At 37.0% G+C, this 16,557-nt stretch overlaps 1 long non-coding RNA gene across 6 annotated transcripts in view; it reads left to right on the top strand.

Annotated features, from left to right (window-relative positions):
* The first annotated feature begins 308 nt into the window (after positions 1 to 308).
* LOC105427312 (uncharacterized) overlaps positions 309 to 16,557 on the top strand; it is a 74,900-nt gene continuing 58,651 nt past the window's right edge. The window contains exons 1-4 of one of the 6 annotated variants that reach the window (XR_016140842.1): positions 309 to 539; positions 1,521 to 1,588; positions 2,251 to 2,355; positions 10,767 to 11,206. This is a non-coding gene — a long non-coding RNA (uncharacterized LOC105427312). Of the gene's footprint in view, positions 540 to 1,520; positions 1,589 to 2,250; positions 2,720 to 10,766; positions 11,207 to 16,557 lie in introns of those variants that run through there. The other 5 variants (XR_016140844.1, XR_967884.2, XR_016140843.1 and 2 more) reach the window with 5 other exon arrangements.

Here is a 16,557-nt window from a genome sequence, read left to right as displayed (position 1 = left end):
GGTCTGTTCCTTGTACCTGAATTAAGGTGTTTTCCATTCAATAATCACACAAATCGATACAAGTATCATTTCTTTCTTATTATTCATTGAAAGGCAAGAAAGATAGAACGATTGTGTCAATTTTGCTTCATTAAATGGAAAGCACTTTTAGTGTACACGATATATGTACATTGCTACACTCGATATTCACTATCAGCACTGAAAATATATAGTTCATGTCACATATATTATAGATTTTCAATATTGACAATGAATATCGGAACTCAGTCGTTGTTGCGCTTTCAAGATTAAGGTTGGTACTTATAATAAATTCTTATATTTCAGACTATAGACGAGTTTTTTAATTCATCAATTAATTAATTGCATAATGCACAAATACTGCATTTACTGTTTTATAGAGCAAAGTTACATTTGCGCATAATGCGATTTATTAATCGATGAATTAAAAAACTCACCTTATTTTATCCTGAAAGAAAGAATATTTTCTTTTCAAAATACATAAATTATCCGGTAAGAAATCATCTGCAATACATCAACAGGTTAATAATAAATTTCTGAATTATATGAATAATTATACAGTATTCTAGATCTATCACCTGCTAATCTGCTAGTATTATTTTTTGAAATTATTTTGAAACGAAAATTCTAATATCAAAATGTTAAGGATATAGTAGTTTTTAAATGGGAAGCATTTAAAATTGTCCAATATTCGTGCATTCAAGTTGCATGAAGATAATTCTAGATATTAATATTTAAAACATTAACTTAATTTTACATATACTTTTGAATTATTTTCTCCGAAAGTTTTTTTTATTTATTTAACTCATTTGTTGCATATGCTGATAATATCAATAATAGTATAGAAATTATTTACCATATCATTTGTTGTTTATATTGTTAAATTATTAAACCTATTATATTATTAAAAAATTTATTGATTAATATTAATGTTGAAAATTTTCGAAAATGTAAACCATTACATCTAGTAAACTGCAGTGAGAATTTAAGATAGAGGAGCATATATGCAAAAGAATAAAAGTAGAACAAAGAAAAACAAGATTTTTTGTAATAAATAAATATGAACATAGTTTCATTTTATAAATTTATTTATAATTGCAACAAACATTTTTAAATTATTTTTATTAATACAAATTACTGACATTAATTGAATTAATATACTAAATATATTAAATACGTTAATTTAACAGAATATTAGAATATTTAACATAAAACATAAAATTATATTAATATATATTCAACATTAAAAACTAACATAAAGGAAATACCTTTTTTATCATTAATTATAAAATAAAGTAAAATAGGTTATACATTATTGCACTTAACAGCAAGTCATGGACATACATAAAGAAATTGTTAAAATGATGTTGGTGCATCATTGAAGATTATTAACAATATAAAAATGTATTTTCATAATGGTGAATGCAAAGACAAAATTATGCATGGATTTGCGATATAATTTTTAATGTGTTTAACTTATGTGTTTAACTTTTTTGTTGCAGCAGGATTGGTCATGGAAGTGTTCCTGCTGTATATAAGAGAATACGTTGTGCGAACAGAAATAAAATTTGTGAGTTAATAAAAAAATTTAAATAAACTTTTTTAATAAATATATTTTTATAAATATATGTTTCATTAAAAACTAATTGGAAATGCTCATAAGATTTTGGAACAATCATTGAGTAAAATTTTCTTTAAAATCAACATTTTGGAGAATATAGCCTAAATATAAAAAAATTAATATTATATTAAAATACTAATGAACGCATACTTTGCGCGCACGTGACATATTCTCTAAATCCTTTTTTTTATTTTTTATTTGATTTTCTTTATTGTGTGATTCATAGATTTATCAATATTATATAAATATTATTTAAATATTTTTATTATCTTTGTCAATAACTTTATTAATAAATATTATAAAAATGTTTTGTAAAATGTATTTGAAACAATTTTAATACATCTAGAAGGAAAGAAGAAGAGTTAAATAAAGTACTTTTTTCTTTACAATATAGGAGTAAAAAGAAACATAATTAATATTGTATGTCTTAGAAAATTAAATTAAAATATATTCTAATTATATATAAATATATTCTAATAAATATATTCTAATTATAAATATTAATCTATTCTACAATATTTTTATATAATCAATTGCTTACATTAACATTATAGAAACTTATAGAATTAACAATTATTCATTGGGAATAATTATTCTCTCAAATTTTCTAGGATAACACATTGTGTAAAATTCATATCTTGCTCCCTTGGCTGCTGTCCACATCTGAAGTCAATGTACTTCATGAGGGTTCAATGACCTCGGTCATCTAAACACAGGTAAGCCTTGAAACTCTAACAATAACACATGCAAAGTTTTATAAAATGATTTTATGTTAAATATATATGTTAAAATTATTAAAATAAGAAATTTGGTTAAGGAAATAATTTTAGGAATATATTCAATTTGATATAAAGATATTTGTAAGCTTTTTACTTTTCATTTTGCAAATTTTCGTTGAAATATTTAATTTATTATAAATTATATTTATATACAATATAATTAAATTAGTTTTATAATAGCAATTTTATCATATTTCATAATATCCATGTGAATGATTAAATCTTGTAGGAGAGGCTGACCCATCTCGTGTAATATGTATAGTCTGTCTATTTAAATTCTGTCTAGAATTGAAGTTTATATACTTCTTTTCGATAGTTCGATAGAGAATTCGATAGTCTTGTATAAATACAAATATAAATACAGATGTAACTGTAAAAATAATGATATATGGAAAGTTTTATCATTTTATGTAAAATATGTTTAAGTTGTTGAAGTTGTTGAAATAATTGAGAAAACTAACAAATTATTTTTTTATATATTTTCTATTTACTTACTACAAACTTTGCATTTTACTTTTTATTGTAAATTGTTTTATAATTAAACATACAATCATTTCATACAAATGAAATGAGACTGGAAAGAAAGAAATAGTTTTATGAAAAAATGCGGTAATTTGCGCAAGATGGAATGAAATAAGAAAGAATTTTTTTTTTATTCACTTTGTGTAATCAAGAATGAAAGTCACTGATTGTCCGTAAATATTAGCCAGAAACCGAAAATTGAAGAAAAAATTATAAAGTAAGAAATATTTTTTTAATGAAATTATTGTGCAATTAGAAAGTGTAAAAAGAGAAAATCTATTCGTTTTAGATATAGTCGGCACTTCAAGGAACTCAATTCACAAAACTCAGTTTAGAGAAACTCAGGAATGTTCAGTTCCCTCTTGCCCTTTCCATTTTCTAAAATAGATAAACATAAGCGTCTGACCGAACGGAATAGTTTTCATATAAAAGCATTTCGCGAAATAGAATTCAATTCGTCGTCGCATAGGTTTTTATGGATGAGGGTTATTCAGTAAGGTGCGAGGTCTTTTGAACAGGTCGATTTAGGTCAGTCAATCGTGCTCAGAATCGTAGAACTCGAGCTTTGTGCTTCGAGATATGGTACCTCGGGAAATCGCGCTCAGCCTTGAAATTAGAAGAGTACTCATACGAATGCACAATAGTCTCTCTTCAATAGTATATTTGATTTTGTTATTCAGAAGCAAACCTCAGAATTTGTGATTGATCAATCATACATTTTACTCACGATTCTAATTCCCAATTAGCTTCTAAATTCTTAAAAAGAGAAATGTATATACAACTAAGTAAAAGAGAAAAATATATTGTATTTATTTGAGAAAATTATTGAATAATGAAAATTACTGAACTGATCTTTGCATCATTCTTTTTCAATTTATTTTTTGCACTAAAAAGTTCTACAAATTCAACAAATTTAACAAAAGAATGTCAAAGATAAAGATTCAAGTTCGCTGAACTCTAATAAAGTATATAAAAGTAGAGAAAATTTTTATAAAATTCTTGCCGAAAAAATTATTTTAAATATTATATTTAATTAACAAGCTTTTTTTCGCTATAAATTCTCGATTTTCGTTCTCATTTTCTCACTAGAATCGCTTAGAATTGTTTCCTCCTTTTAAAATTCGTTTCTCTCTTTCTAACGCGATTTTACGACGATATCCAACAACGAAATCCAACAACACGGCCAAAAGTATCGCTTTAAAAGCACTCGTAATCCATGGTCGGCACAAGCACGAACAGTATATTTCTCATCCGGTCGAACCTACCGCATCGGGGATTCTTGGTCATTGGATACCTTCGGGGTTTATTCCTTCGGCGTCCCATGGATAGTGCATCGTATCCACCCCCGAGAACACGGCCCATCGAATCTATGCCGAACAGAGCTGGATGAGCGCGGGAGGGAACAAGAGGGAGAAAAACGACGTAGAAAGAGAAACAGGAAAGAGGGAGCTCAGGGGAAGTGTAAGGGAGATCTCGCGCGCAGAGGGCACATGAAAATATTTCTCGGAATGCCGAAAAGCGAAACACGAGCTGGCCAAAGCTCTCTTCCTCCTCGTCCTCGTGAAGAGACGCCGGCGGCCCTCTGTGTGACATCGGAGATCATCGTTATTTCGCGGTGACCGTCTTTCTGCTTCTCTCTTCCACCCACTTCCTTTGTTGTTTTCGCCTCCTTTATCAGCGTTCGCTCGTTTTCACGCGCGAGTACGACAAAATCTCCATATTTTACACGTATCTGAAGTCTTCGCGACATAACTCTTTCTTTTTCTGAGAACAGCAACGTTTCCTTTCATCATCGATCAATCTGCCAAAAAGAAAGAAATTCCGCGAGCGAATGTTATTGATATTCCTTCGCATCACTATTGCTGGATGCACAATTGTTGCGCTAAATTTCTTCTGGAAAACCTGTCGAAATTTCAGGTTCATTTATCCGTCTTTTGAGATCAGCGAGCACTTTAGGTGGTATTGTCGGCGCCGCTCAAAAATCCGTGTATTCTTAACGAAATCTTAGAGGAACGTTATACTTAAGCCAGCTTCTTCTTCAGACCTACCTGAGGATTCCCACAGGTTGAGAATTTCCAGTTGAATGGCGGGAATATTGAGACAGTGACCTGGCCCATAAGTAAATATATTCAAGGCTTTCGAAGAATTGTCGTCTCTACGCAGCTCACAGTGTGAACAGATAGAAACGGGTCGTACAACGCATAAGAATATTCTTCCACGAGCAAACTCTTCATTATTTATATTGTAACATTAAATAATTTCAATTAATTTAATTAACCGCTCATTACGGATAATATTTAATCGATAAGAATGGCAACGAGCTCCATGGACTCCACTTAAACGATATTTACTTCGCGCTAATCAAACAGAAAGATAAAAAGGAACACGTGATTTATGAAAATTGTGAAGCTTCCTCGAAGAACTTGAGAGGAACTTAGGGCTGGCACTTAAACGGCTACTATTATTACTCTTACACCTGAAAAGCGTATGGAGAACCGGCTCTATAAATACCTGTCCGATTGCGCCGCTGAATGAATTAGACTTTACGGGCTTTTAAATTGCCGGCGTCATTTTTAAAGGCCGGCCGGCCGTATCTGTGGCCGTAATTGTATACGCGCGCGACCCATTTTTTCCCTCCCGTCGTTGCGTATGCACTATCGTCGACTTACGATTACTGGACATCACTATGATACTACAAACCAAGTCCGTACGGTCGTAACACGAGATACGCGAGCTCGGGCTTACCTGTGCGCGCGCGCGCATGTGTGTGTGTGTGTGTGTGTGTGTGTGTGTGTGTGTGTGTGTGTGTGTGTGTGTGTGTGTGTGTGTGTGTGTGTGTGTGACGAAGGTAGCACGTCGCGATAAAGCGCTTTCACGACTCGATACTTCCAAGTGACAATCACCCGCTTGCATAGCGAATATAGTTCTTGCGCCTCTGAAAGTGAGTATGAAGACCGACATTTGTCGTGCGAGACTGACGAGAAGGAGGCAAAAATCGCTATGATACCATCGAGATCGTAAGAGACCATTTGCGCTGACGGCAGCGTTGGCTTATCACGCTAAAAACTAGAGCCAGAAGCAAAAATCCTCCTGCGAATACCCTGCCGTATATATTTTTCTTGTCCGTATCAGTCAGTTCCGAATTGGAGTACGACCGAAGTAATACAACAACAAGTAGCTGTAATGCAAAGATCAGATAGATTTTCTTTTTTGAATACAGAAAGAAATTTGCTTGGTTTAATAAAATAGTGCGGGATATCGCGGATGCAGCGAGATATCGAGAGCGAGTGTCGTTCAAAAATATGAGCAACGCGATTAGCAACACTCGGTTTAGTTCGCAAGCGCGAAGTGCATGACGAAACGTTACGTCGAGGCAAAATGGGTATTCCTTCGATAAATCGTGCTTGGAAAATTACGTCTCTCTCGAACCTGAAACGCGCACCAACCTCTCCACGAGAGGCTTCGAGGCTTCGGGATCGGCGTGTATTCGGTTACTACGCCTCGTCTGTGAAATCCTGTTTGATCCCACGGTCCGGCTGGAAGGAAGAAGACCTTCCCGATTCGTACATGATAAACGAAAAAACTTGCCGCGTAACTGCAGCACCTACGTGACACCCTGCTAAAGAGATTATCGGATTCCTCTTCGGCTCTCTGCTCATCGCCTTCGCTCTCTGCCCCAAGCATCAAAATACCGGCGAAATGAATGGATATCACTGCCGTGCACCGAACTTCGCATAAGCGGTCGCGTCAAAAAGTTCGACATGCGATCAAGAGAAGTCCGAGAAATACCGCAGCGAGGAATAAAGGGACGGAAATAACGAAAAGGGTTGTATCTGGGTGCCTGGCCCAGAGGAGGGAAGATGATGGCATGCGTTTCAAAATTTACAAAGGGGAAATATCGGTATTTAAAGATACAAAGGATCTTACCTTTACACCTTCTGAAAAACTACTATAACGTTACTATATAACTACTATAACGTTATCAAGATTAATAAAGGACACTACGGGAAGAAATATCAATGCGCAAAACTGGTATTCTAAACATAATAAAAATAATAAATTATAGTTTTATCTTGAAGATAAATCTTGAAATAATCTTAATATGCGTCAATTATCGGACAATCTATACACATCGATAAAATATTATTGATATTACTTAATTATATCAAGATAACTCGTATGTAACATCGCGAAATGTTAGCGATTTCTTTCCGAATATTTTCCTCCCAAGTTTTAAATCCCCTTGAAAGCGGAGCGGCATTCAGGAGCACGGATCCTTCGGCGATCTCTTTTTCCTCCAGGTCTGGATCTTGGGTCCTACGGCCCGTTCGCACGACGCAGGATTCCGAAGCGTGCGCAACGGGGCCCCCCCGCATCGCTGGATTCCTACATCGGATGCGGACCGGCGATCGCGCCACACCGAAACAATCGCCATTGCATTCGGAGCACACATCCTGCCGTTGCGATTCCACAATTAAATTAATGGCCGATAGTTGCGGCCTTGCGACGTACTCCGTGACGATCGATAACCCGAAGAACCCCCTCGCCGCGTATAGTTTTTTTTTTTTACTGATATCATTATTCATTCAGTACTGAATGAATGCTTGCTCGATCTCTGTCCGCTTAGAAGTCCGCTGAAAAAAAGATTGATACTACAACGCTATCGAGTTTTCGAAGAAACGCTATGGAAGGATAGATACTCTTTTTCTCTCTCGTTCAATGTAGATATTTTTAAAATTTATTAAAGTATGAAAAATTTATTTGTATAATTTTTCAATATCTTATCAAAATGTCTTATATCTCTTTTGAGATAAATTTACAAACATTTACAAACATTTTTGTCTCTGATAATTTACAAAATATATCAAATAGAAATATACCAAAAAGTTTTGATATATCGTTCTACGATTACGATTAAAAATTTTTAATTTCTTCTTGAAGATCTCTAATTGGATTTAAATCCCAATGACAATTGCACACAGAAATTTAATTTAATAATCGGGTAGAAAGTAATAGAAACGAAAAGTTTAATGGGATAAAGCGCGATAATGGTAAAAAGATCGACAAAAGTTCATTTTGATCGCGCTATCACTAAAGACTCGATAATCATTTTATCGGTCATGTGGCATTAGCGATACATCAGACAGTTAGTTTAGCGTCTTTCGTGGCGGATTTTTTTCTAGTGATTCAGGAATTACGAGGAACAGGGGCGACCGGTTTAACCAGACCGGCCGCGACTGATTTCTAAATTGATCCTTTTGGTGTCCCGAGCTCTTTAAATGCAACGGGTCCAGTTTCCATTCCGCTCGTGGGCTACGACGAAAGATCGAGCAATTATCGAACATGCCAGAGTACGATTCATGCCAGGAAGATTTAGTACTAATCAGCTTTTGCTACTAATTTAACTGAAAATAAATGTTAAATCATTAAATTTCATCAATTATTATTAATAATTAATAGAATTATTATAAGTATTGAACCAAAAATTTTAATATTTAACTGTTTGAGAAGTGTTTGCTAAACTTACATTCTCCTATATCAAATGAAATATTATGAAGAAGTATAGATTAAATATTTATATAAAAGTTTCCTAAAATGCAGATTCTGATATCAACAATTCCGAGTAATTTTCTTTTAGCCTGAAAGTATCTAAAATAATTGATTGCTATTTTTTTTTAGATGCGAATTAGTATAGTAATTAAGTTGAATAATCAGTTTTCACTGACATCTCGATGTTATGCTCCAAAATTTCGCCAGCTTCTTACCCCCCGGTTGTTGATTAACGATCACTATGGGAGGCGCGGGTATATTCGGGTACAATGAACCCCCATTAAATTGCTAACATTGTACGGCAGCGTCCGAAAAGAATTATTGAGTTCGCTGCGGACGAGATTGATCCCCGACCGGGCGAAACATCCTTTTGGCAAAAAGCCGCGCGAAAAAGCGGCATTACCTGCGCAAACGCGCACTGTAATGATGGCCATCGAACCAATACTTCCTTGCAATTTTCTAGCAAAGCAGATAATGTTGTTTGGATCAAAGGTATCCAATATCCACTTTAGAACTGGTAACATTATCACGAATCTCGGAAGAATTTTTAAGATTATTCGATACGAATTAATTTTAAACAAATAGAATATTGGAAAATCGACATGCGTTTTTATTGGGAAACTTTCATTTACAATTATTATACTACTATTGAAACTCATTAAAATTGTGCTTCTCACTGTATATTCGGATTTTCATTTCCTTCATTTTTGCAATTATACGAAAAGATCGACATTAAAAAGCAATGAATAAAAAATTATTGCTATTGTCATTTTCGCAAAATGTACATTTTGATGCATACGCGGACATGTTTAAAATACACTCCCTGAAAAAGATGTCGATTAAAAATAATATATAAGGGAAACATGAAATTTTACCGAGGCAGAATTTCGTAGTCCCTTATCGAGATATAAAATGATAATTTCGCGTCCTTAAATCAAACAGTGATAATGTAAGCCAAAAGAGAATGAAAGATCTTGATTTTCTTGTCGTAGAGTTGACATCACAGATGAAAGTATCTTCCGTAGAGCAAAACCGCTATCATTAATACTTCTCAAAAGATTAAAATATCTTACTGAAGCTTACATCAAACAATATCTGAAAGCTGACAATAACTCAAAAGTAAATAGAAAAAAAACGAAAGAAGGAGAGATCTTCTATTTCTACTTACAATATTCTATGACATCACTTCTTCCATCTATCAAATCACATTGAGGAAGAATTCGAGGCGGGTCAAGAGGCGTTTACACCGTTTATCTTTTCGCGGAAAATGGGTCCGGGGGGGAAATAGCATTGTTAAGACAGCATGTCGCTGGCTATAAATAAAACATGATACTCGCGTTGCGCTGCGGGTGTATATCGCACGCAGCATGACCGGATGACAACGTGGCTCCGTCTGGGATGCTTCGCCAGCGAGATCGGCGCGGCGTGATCTTTCTCTCTCTCTCTCTCTCTCTCTCTCTCTCTCTCTCTCTCTCTCTCTAGGTTCGTGAATGACAACTCCCGATGATGGTGGGTGCCGGTGATAGTGGTGGTCGCGCCGATGCACGATCACTACGACAAAGGAACACTGGCTAATCGAACACACGTGCCGTATTTTTTCGCCCGCGCGGCCGAGGAGAGCCGGCATTCTTACTCGGATCGCGCGGATCCCTCCCGCGATCGACAAACACGGCGAGTTCGTGCTTGCCAACGCAACGCGAATGTTTGTGAACATCCGATCGAGTGTTGGATACATAGTGACTCTCCTTCCGCGAATAATATGTTACGTGGATGAATGAATGGATGAATGAATGAACGAATGTGAGCGTTGCGCTTTTTTTTTTCTCCCTCTCTCTCTCTCTCTCTCTCTCTCTCTCTCTTTCTTTCTCCGTCTCTTCCTTTCGATGGAACTTCCTCCGTGGGGAGAACTACGATGCAAATATTATAAAATTTGTAAATAACAGACGTATACTTCTAACCATTGAGTATACTTTTTTGCATAAGCTAGGAATAGAAATACGTAAAATCTGTAAAGTTGTGCAGAACATAGCGATAAACGAAGATAATTATTTTCGATATTCAATTAAAACTCATAAATCAGAAACTATCGATATTTTAACATTCTTAAAGAAAAATTATTTTATGTTTCAAATCCTCAAATACGGAATATCTCGTATTTAAAACGTTGACGAGAAAACATTAAGTCGGTAGATCGCAAAAGGACATGGAAGAGGAAGAATAAAGGAGAGCTGTAATATTAATATGATTGAATGAAGTAACGAATTGTTGTGTTGCAGTAAAGGAAGGATGCCGTAAGTGGTATTGCACGCCTACGTCGACAACCAGACAACCTCGAACGGCACGCTCGCGGTCCAAGGTAATCGCACGAAAAGTCGTGCACTTATCAGGCCGTTTCCCACGCCCACGTGTTTGGCGCAAAGATTATCACACTGCAGGATATTTATATGCAATTTGTTTTTTTTTTATTCAAAATTTTATTGCTCTATCATCAGTCCATATCTCGCAAATTCAACGAAAGTTATTATCGCTATTTTATGATATGTAAATATCTTGAGTTATTGAAAGTAGTTACATGTAAAACAGAATCATAAAATTAAGAAATTGTAAAGCGTAAAATCGCTTGTTTTAGGATACTTATTGTTAATGATTAATATTATAAAATTTATTGTGGATCAGTTGGAGATTTAAAAAATTGTCGAATCGCTCGACGCAAAAATTTGTTTTTCGCACATATTTATTTCCTTTGACGGATTCCTCGATTAGATATTTGCAGGCTCACGTACTGTCGCGGGCAACCGTTGTTCTTCCTCATCAATTTCCAACGGATGCATCCTTGCAATTGGTATGCATCTTTGCCTCGCTCAACCTGTCTGGCGCGCTAGTATCACATTGGTAACAAACACTTGTCTCTTCCTTTCTCCTTCCTCTACCTCTTTGAGCTAAAAATGAACTCTAAGAATCTCTTAAAATATCTGTTACCAGCTTTTTTTCTCATGACCATATTCAATTTCTTGTATGTTATTTATTTGGCAACGTTTGTGAAAAATGCATTTCTTTTTTACTGTTTAATTTTTATAGTCTTTCTTTTTAGCTTTACAACATATGATGCTTTTAACTCCAAAGACTTGCGTGAATGACATTTAAATGCCACTTGTAATTAACCTTTAACTCACGCTGTCAATCAAACGGTTCATATGTTTCTCGCATTTCTGTTGCGAATATTATTTACGATCACCGATTAACATCAAGGAAATGTCTATTTTAAGATGACGTTTCCAGAAAAAAAAAAAATACATTAAAGAAAATAAAAGACACGACTCCTTTACTCGTCACTTATGCGATACTATTTCTATCTTTTCCTACTTCTTCTACCTTCTCTATCTCTCATAGTACGCTTCCGCGCTCGGTTCTCCAATTTCCGCCAAGTTTGGAAGGTTGTAATCAAATTAATACGTCACACTCGCGCGTATTCGCCGCCATTATATAACACCACACCTCGCATCTCCCGAGGAATGCGAGCTTCTCTCGCGTCTACCGGATCCGATGTCGGGGGTTTGTTCTCTCGCCCCCCTCCCCCCTACCCCTCCCCTTCCTTCTCTCGCTCTCGGAGCTCTTTCCACCGGTTAATACCGCGCGCCTCGTGTGTGGCACACGTGATTTACATGTGAGCCGGCGACGGTGCGATGGTACCACGGCTTTGTGTGGCGCGAAGCGCAAGCGCGAGCGCGATCGCGCCCGGGGTCGGCGTCGTCGAGGCTTTTATACGTGGAAAAGGCGTTAGCCGGTGCAGGCAGGATGTTTCGGCGAGACTCGTGAAGGAATTGCCGGCGAAGGAAGGACAGTCCGTTACGAAGGACGTGAGGGGGAAAGAGGGGGGGGAGAGGGACGACAGGAGGAGAAGAATGACCACGCATGTTTCACGCGGGTACCGGCTTCGCGAAATCCCGTCTCGTTCGCGCGCACGCGCGCGCTCGCCCGCGCACGCTCGCCACATTTGCTTAGCAATCGCAATTAATAGCTCCCGCGTCGACTCAATGGCCGTCTTTGTTACAAGTGCAAACCTTATTTGCAACTAAGACTTCATCCTCGCGAGAGGCTTAGAGATCCCGTAGAGATCGTAGATGGTAAATAAGGGGAGATTTAAACCGGTAGTCCAGCATGGAGGGAGGCCGTGACCGTGAAAAAATGTACAATTTTGTCAATTCTTTTATACGGAATGAGAAACGGCTAAGCGGAGAAAAATTTATATTTTCCATAGAGGAAAGTGTATTACGAGTCATCACACGCAATGATCTCGAGAAACGTATCGTTTCATGTTGAAGAAATTGAAGAAAACAAACTGTATCCGCTTTTCATTACGCGCAGCTTCAAACAAACGTTAAAATTATTGTTAATTGTGACTATCTTCTTCCAAGGAGGGCGAACTAAATTTGCCGCTGCACCCGAGAGACGTCCGAGAATGTCCATGGATCTGCGCACGTCGAGAAGGCTGTCTCTCATTTCTTGTTTGCCTCGTAAGAGAGAACCGCGAAGAGAAGCCTCCCGCGATCAGAAACATACCGCACAGCGCGATGCATTTTGCGCATGGACCATGATTTGCAACCGCGCGCGTGTACACATGCAATCAGCGTTACGTGCCGCGTCGGCGTCGTGTTGCGGAAACCTCGCGCGACTGTCGTGCGAAGATCTCGCACAGCCGGCATCCTTCTCCGTGTCTTTTACTCTCTTGGTATTCCCTCAGCATTCGAGACATTGATAGGCAAATGCTTCACCGTAAATTGCGCGTTGTGGACAGCGAGCGATTGTGACTTCTACATTCCTCGAGGACAATGTTAACCGACCTGACGATAAACGACGCTGCCTGTTGAAAACTGAGAAATTTGATCCAATTTTTTTAACTTTTACTTCACAGTTGGATAATTATCTGAAATGTTATAAATAATCTTGAACCGATACGACGCGTATTTTTTCGATAAATAAACAATGACTTGATTTAAATTAGCTTTTTAAAGAGAAGCAACTGTGTTGTAAAAATCTCGTCTGTAAATTAAAATTTAGTAAACTCAAACTTGTTCTTTTGTACTATAATGATTTATTTATTACATTCAAGAAATAAGAAAACTAAAAATTGTAACGCAATAGATTAGAAATTGAAATCAAACGAGTAATATGAAAGGTTTTAAATAAATTCACATTTATTAATTGCCTATCGACATATAAATAAATATGTTCGCAGTCCTTAAATGGATCTTTATAGGTCATTAGATTCATTAAAGCAGCGAGAAGGAAACAAAAACCTCAATGAATCCTTAAACATGCTATTGCATGTTCCATAATCAATGATATAGCATCTTTACCTCGCATGATTCTATGAATCGACATATGTCATAAGCTGATTCGCTTTTAATAAGTTTTAAAGCGAACAAGATAGTGAAATTACTTCTTCGCTCGACAATATATATTTTTTTTTCATTACCAAACATATTTATTGCTATCTTACGATTTTTATCTCATCTCTATCAATGGTCAAATCAAGGTGAACGTACATACATAAGTGTGCGTGAATTCATGAATCGACTCGGTATCCATAGTCGCCGAATCGAAGATGAGCTAACCTTGGCAATAATCTCCATGGGAACATTTCACTCGCTTCCTTCTCGATAGCGGGTCCGGATTCATGCATGCGCGCGAGTCTCAAAACCTTGGCTGCAAGTTGAAGGCCACATCCCAACGTGGCCCCTCGCGCGAAAGACTCACGAAAGTCCTTACGAGTAGCCTCCCGAGTTGCTCCTTGCTGGCCATTAGGCCGGGCAGCAGCGGCGGAGGCTCCGTTCCTGTATAAAAAGCCCCCGCATACCAGACGTTCTCAATGAAATGAGGAGGTGGCAAAGGGGGTGAGAGGGAGGGGTCAGAGAGCGAGAAAGGCAAAGAGAGAGGTGGCGGGAAAGACAAAGGAGAGAACGAAGGAACGAGGAAGGGCAAAGGAATTACGGAAGAGAGATGGGGAGAGTCGCGAGGGGGAGTGGAGCGAAGACGAAGGAGTGAAGAAAGGAGGTGGATACGAAAGGAGGAAGGAGGAAGGAGACGTGAGGCGTGAGAGATTGAAGAGGTGCATACGGAAAATGTGGGAGGGAAAGAAAGTGAAACAGAAATGACAGTTGGAGAAACTTGAGAAATGGGAGAAGGATGAAAAAGGAACGAGGAAATAGAAGAATTAATTAGATGGATGATTCCGGTTTAACTAAGTGATAACCATAAATCAAATTTGAAAAGCAGAATTTCATGTTTCATCACTAATCAACTATTTCAAGAATCATAAGTATATCATAAGTATTTTTAATCATAAGTATTTTTTATTATTATTTTTTATTTTTAAATTACAAACTTAAAAATTAATTTTTTTATAATATTTGTTTCATGCTCGTAGCATATTCAGTTCCGCTTGTACGCTCTTAAAATGATATTATTTACGATATCGATGATAAAATTTGAAATTAAATTCGCATTTAACGAAAATAACGAAAGTAAAAACGAAAAGGATATCTCTCTGAGATATTTTCGCGGCGATGATTAACGAAGCGGAACGACTTACGCTTCTGATTTGCAGACAATTCAGAAATTGCATTCCGGATCGCGACCCTTCTTCTTCGATCCGGAGCCCTTTTACTTATGCGCTCGTTTTCGAAAGAATGTTGCCTGGTCGCGTATGTATCGAGATACACCTGACTTGCGTGCCAACACCGGTTCAACAACCCGTAACCGTTCACGATTTCGTTTTTTTTTCTTTTTTTTTTATACTTTCTACTTGATCGGCTACGCGTGATTTAGTGATCGCGATCGATTAACCGAGTATGATAGTGCACTCATTAGGAACTGAACGTATAACAAATTTTAAGAGTGTGTAGACAAATTTAATCACACTGCGTAATTTATTCTGTGATAGCAAAACTCGTTATGTAGAGCGTAAACACCTTCTAATTATTACAGCAATGATTTATCTATATATACGAGATAAATTTATATATCAATAATTGTATATATATATATATATATATATATATATATATATATATATACACATATGTGTATGTGTGTGGGCGCGCGCGCGCGCGCGCGCGCATGTGTGTGTGTGTGTGTGTGTGTGTGTGTGTGTGTATAAAATTTTATATATATATATTTTGTAGGTGTATATAAATTTTATATATATATATATATATATATATATATATATTATATTTATATATTTGCATATATAACTGTAAATTATAATATTTTACATTTCTCTGCCATTGGAAAGAAAAGACTTTTAATTATCGGCGGTTGCGGGCGTGCGCGATTAATTGACGTCTTACTTCAGCGATTGTTGAAATCTGGCGTTGACTCGAAAAGGGCGGAGTCATTACGTGCAGTAAATTCGCTTTCGACCGATCTGTTCGTATCGCGATTCGACATGTGGCACCATATCGGCGCCGAACGCGGTTCCGCGAGCACGAGCGCACTCGGGGGAGCAGCCTGATTATTACTCTGTAATGGTTTTCACATGTCGCCGATGCCGACAAATGACTTTTCGATTTGAAATAGTTATCGGTTAAGAGCCGTGGTCTGGCCGGGCCTGACCGCCCTCCCTTCGTTATGCATCGTATTCACCGATCACCCAGCGAAACATCCATCGGATCGACGATGGTATCGATGTGAACGACGGCCGATGAGCTTGCTATTCTCGAGGTACGACGGTACCTCAACCTCAAAGTTCGCATATCTCGACTTTATTCTCGACCTACAAACGTGCGACGATTTCATCTAAATTTTATATCACGGCGACCATTACGAGCGTTTATATAGAGTTATCCACGATTTTACGAGCAACGTGCCGTTAATATTCAGGGAGGGAATTAACGCTGACCCCGGGCTGTTTTAATAAAGCGCGGCGTTTCGCGGTGCGGGATTACGACGTCTTTTAACGGACTATTTAATGAGCCGTTGCTTGTCGTATACCGGACATCGGAATTAATATTACTTCGCGGTTAAACACCGGAATCGCGTAATTGGTAGAATTCGCGTGAACGG

The sequence above is a fragment of the Pogonomyrmex barbatus genome, unplaced genomic scaffold, assembly GCF_055798465.1.
Source record: "Pogonomyrmex barbatus isolate J1 unplaced genomic scaffold, ASM5579846v1 scaffold7, whole genome shotgun sequence".
Taxonomy (NCBI): Eukaryota; Metazoa; Arthropoda; class Insecta; order Hymenoptera; family Formicidae; genus Pogonomyrmex; species Pogonomyrmex barbatus.
This window is presented reverse-complemented; position numbering and strand designations above follow the sequence as displayed.